Here is a 5,118-nt window from a genome sequence, read left to right as displayed (position 1 = left end):
TGTATGTATATTCTATTCAGTCACCCCACGCGAGCTCTTGAAGAAAAGTTCATAAAAAGTAGCGTGAGGTAAAATCCGGCTACGATTACGACTTGGTCAGCTCTGGACACAATGCGTCGCAAGAGACCGAACTTATAAATCTTCTATTTGTGTTAGAAAGATCTTCCAGGAAAAATATCCTCTTACATGTGCAATTTTAAAACACACAATCTCTCGTAATTTCTCATCTAAAGATTGGCTACATCGACATAGATTAATGCTATTACTGATTAACAATCTTTGTCAAATTATTATTATTATTATTATTATTATTATTATTAACGATATTAATGATAAAATTATAATGTAAAAACAATTGATATGAAATTGAATTATAAATAACAATCGTTAGTACAAGATTCTTTATCTAACTCTCTCTAATACCGTTGGTGCAATTAAAGCTAATCATATAAATTCGATATCCGACAAATTAAATAGTACGAATATTTGATGGAATTGTTCGATAGAAAAGACAGCGCGTACGCAATTGAAAATAGTAGATACAAATACAAATATATAAAAAAGAAAATTCTTAAAAAAAAGATGGATGTATATTCCATAAATTGTGTGTGTGTGTGTGTGTGTGTGTGTGTGTGTGTGTGCGTGCGTGCGTGTGTGTGTGTATGCGTGCGTGCGTGCGTGCGTGTGTGTGTATGCGTGCGTGCGTGCGTGCGTGCGTGCGTGTGTGTGTGTGTGTGTGTGTGTGTGTGTGTGTGTGTGTGTGTGTGTGTGTGTGTAGAGGGGGGGATGGATGTGTAGATTACATGCTATATCCATCTTTTTTTCAAAAAAGAATTTTCTTTATGAAATGTATATACTGTAGACTTCATTGTGTCTTCTTCATTAATGGACAAATAGTTTGGCAAAACAAACTAGTCGTGTATATTAAATAGCCTTAAAGATAGAAAAAGGGTTAGAGGAAAAAGCAATATTTTAATTCGTTGTATTTCATTAAAAACTCTAGATGGTCTATCAATCCGGTGCTTTTAAAAAACAACTTAATTATATTACATTTCCACAATACATTATTTTCGATAGTAATGCAATCTTCAATTGTAATGTCTATTTCCTAGATTGCCCTGTTTCACGCCAATTAACGCATTCACACAATTCTTCTTCTGATAAACAATAAAAGTATCAAAAAAATTTCTATACAAAAAAGAACTACAGCAATTCCTGTTGCAATAAATAAAAAGAAATCATCCCTTAATTAATAATTTAAACATTTATAAATTCCATAAGAATATAATTTTAGAAAGGCTCTCTAAAAATTAAACGTGATTTTTTATTTTAAAGCATACAAAGCATAATTGTCCCTATCTTTGTATAAAATAAGAAGTTGTTTTAAGAAATGCATCATAATATTTTTGTAAAAAAATCTCTTATATAAATTCAAAAGAATACTCTCTAAATTTATACACGTTTCTTTGCCATTGAAGATAATTAAATTGGTTTTTGTCTAATAGCGACTACGGGACCAAAAGATTTTAATCTCTAACTTTTTTTCTATTGCTAATATTTTTCGAAATACATGACTTTTTTGCTTTCTCCGTAAAATATCTTGCAGATATAAAATATCTGCGAAGACTATTCAAAGTATATTTATATAAATATTTCGTGATTATATTAACACGTTACAAGACTAATTAATGCTATTAAACGTTTTATCGAGAAACGTTACAATGTAGTAAATCAATTCTAACATCAGATCAAATCAGAAAAAAAAGAGTAAAATACATAACTGATAGAGCTGGAACAAATATAAGTGATATAATGTATTAACACAGTTTCATGGGAAATCAGTGAAATTTTCCATTTTACTATTTTCATTCAAAAAAAAATTGAAACAAAAACGAATCATCATTTTCATTACTAGCTTGTAATGTAAGCATTCCAATGACTGGCAATAGATAATATTATAGGTATATGTGTTGTGCGTGGAGTTGACGATAATATTTTAGTCTTTAAATTATCATATCTAGTATTTTATTTAATTTTGCTACGCACATAACTATTAATCGAAAATGCATATTATATTAAATTTAACAAAGTAGCGAATATCCTAATTCTTCTCTGAGCTTCCGACATTTTTCTATTCGATCTGCGCTGTAGCCGCTATATCCAAAAAAATATTTTTTTTTTAACTTTATTTTAAATTTTCCATACAAATTTTAATAGTTTTTAATGGACTGATAATTAAATTTTAATGGAACAGTTCGTTTATATTAAAAGTCTGAAATGACAAGTCAACATATAAAAAAATATCTAAAATATGACAAAAAATCATATGATCGCTCTTTCAGGGAATACACGCCTTTTTCCTTTGATTCCATAAATATCATTTAAATATCATAAACTCTGTTATGACAAATAAAAAAATCTTTACTTTTTGAAATATAGTCTTCTATGTACCTCAGGAGTACAGAATCTATTTAGAATCTTTCAAGACTGCACGTCAGTACCTTCAAAAAATGTGTCTGTGTAACGTACTGTCCTTTATAATAAAATAATAAAAGTATAATTCCTACTATTGCATTTTTTATTTACTTTCCTACCTACACACTTCCTTCTGTCCTAATTAAGAAGAGGAATTAAAATAAATTGTTAAAAACAATTTAATAATCACAGGCCTATAAAAAAAAAGTACCCTGTGCTGGAGTGGAGACCGAGCTATTCTATGTATTTTGAGTCGCTAAATATGAATCTGACCTTAAAATAGGACCAACCAAAATTAATTTTCAATCTAGAGATTTTCTAGTTAAAAAAGATTTTGTTACAAAAGATAATAATTTTAATAACATTTGATTCTTCCATTTAAACATTAATCGTTTATAAACATATTAATAATTTTGTTCAATTCCAAATATTGAGAGAAAAAAAAGTGCAAACAACGCAAACAGAATCATTTTTAATATTCAATAAAGAAATCCCCCTTCTTAATTCCCTTTTTAATCAATAATATTTTCATCCTTAAAAAAACTTTTTGCATCTTCTCTACCCCTCCTCCCCCCCCCCTAATGCTCAAATATATAAGAATTGTTTGCTTTAAAACAAGAGCTGTTTTGCTTTAAAATCTCCAAAAATTTTTGCGCTTAAAATGAGATAAATATATGTATATTCGGGTCGAAGAAAAAAAACAGAGATGCTTAAGGCAAAAAGTGCAATGCGAATAGACCAATACTTATCTCATTTTAAGAGCGAACATTTTTGAGGATTCGCAACACGAATAGAATTATTATTGAATGGCATTCGTTATTCAAGGGATCGATTGTGTATCTCGAAATAAGACGAAAATTACAAAAGTGAGCAAATTCATTAAAATATTCATAACTTAATTGGTTAATAATTAATGAATTTGCTCACTTTTATAATTTTCATCTCATTTTAAGATACACAATCGATTCTCTGCTCTCTGAAAAAATTAATCAGTTAAAGTATCTTTTCATGCTGACACGTAATACTTTTTTTAGCGTCAAAACAAATCACATGATAAAAATTGACAAATATCAATAGTTAATTTCGATCATGTCATTTATTTTGTCTCTAAAAATAAGCGTCGAACGTCAATATGAAAAGGCACCTTTAGTGCTTAGTAATTCTTTAATATCATTGGTTTTTATCTTTAATTCCCAGAGAGAATTAAAGATAGAGAAAGATGAGAATTCCCATGTCGAATCAACGTCGATTTCATTGTCATTTCTATTGGGTTCTTTGCTGATTTTTTACTAGATTCTTCTAATGGCCTCGGCACATCAACGCATGTTAGTCGCGCGCAACGCGATATCCAATAACAGTATATCTTTAGAATGAGAATATCTCATTAAAGGTAAAGCTATTGTACACTTATTGGATATCGTGTGTCGCGCGCGATGAACATCGCGCTAGTATGCAAAGTGTAATGAACGAGTTCAAGACGACAAAGCAGCTAGGCATGCTTACCGAGCGAATGAGCATAATTCCCTAACAGCACAAAGTCGATTCTAAGTCGACTATAGCTTCTAGACGTCTGAAAAATGGAGGTCCATAAGTCGATCTTAGACGACTTGAAGACGTCTCTAAATCATACAATATTCCACTTTAAAGACGACTGTAAGCCGATTTTAAATCAACCATTCTAGTCTGTGATCCGATTCATACCCACAACGCTCATGAACAGCATTCATCTTTGTTTAACTATAGTTAAACAACAAGAACAAAATGATTCCACATATAAGCTTTGTAAGGGGCATAAGGGGCTTTGTCTTACAATAAAAGAAACAGGGAACAGAGAACAGAGAATAAGAATTTCAACCTATCAGAAATCATGTATTGTGGAATTACACAGTTTCTGATAGGAAATTCTTATTCTCTACTCTCTGTCCTTGTTGTTATTGTGAAGAGCCCCAAAATCGCACTAAATGTCCTAAAATTGACATTAAAGGATCTGTACAAAATCGACGATATAATAGGCTCTAAAGGCCTAACTTAGCAAAGTCAACTTACAGTCGACATATCGACGTTTGTGCTGTTAGGATTGGTTCTTACCTGTGGATCCAACCAATTATGTTTAATTGTTTGGCGAGCAGACCTAGCCGCTTTGTCGACTTAAATGCGCACAATATTAAAAAATTACTAAGCGCTAACGATTTATAATTTTCTCTACTGAACACAGTCAATTTATTATTGGACAAATGAGTTCTCCATTGACTCCATGGCATGCACAATATGCTCCTGCATATTGAATGCAAAATGTGACAAGATAACCAATGAACATATTAGATGCTGTAAGCTTATTGGTTATCGCATCATGTATTGCGCTCGGCAAGCGTTTCTGCATCTAGTGTGCAAAAACCATGAAAATATTTTTTCATGCTGACGCTCGACGTTCATTTTCGGCGTTAAAATAAGTCATGTAATAGAATTTGACGAATATCAAGCGTCAATTTTGATCACGTGATCTATTTTGACGCTGAAAATGAGCGTTAAGCGTCAGCATGAAAAGGCACCTTTAGTTTTGCTTTACTTTATTGTCCAATCTATAGAGAAAATTAAATTTGTTTAGTTAGCAAACCTGTCTGATATTGCCTGTTACTTGTTACT

The sequence above is a fragment of the Atta colombica genome, unplaced genomic scaffold, assembly GCF_001594045.1.
Source record: "Atta colombica isolate Treedump-2 unplaced genomic scaffold, Acol1.0 scaffold228, whole genome shotgun sequence".
NCBI lineage: Eukaryota > Metazoa > Arthropoda > Insecta > Hymenoptera > Formicidae > Atta > Atta colombica.
This window is presented reverse-complemented; position numbering follows the sequence as displayed.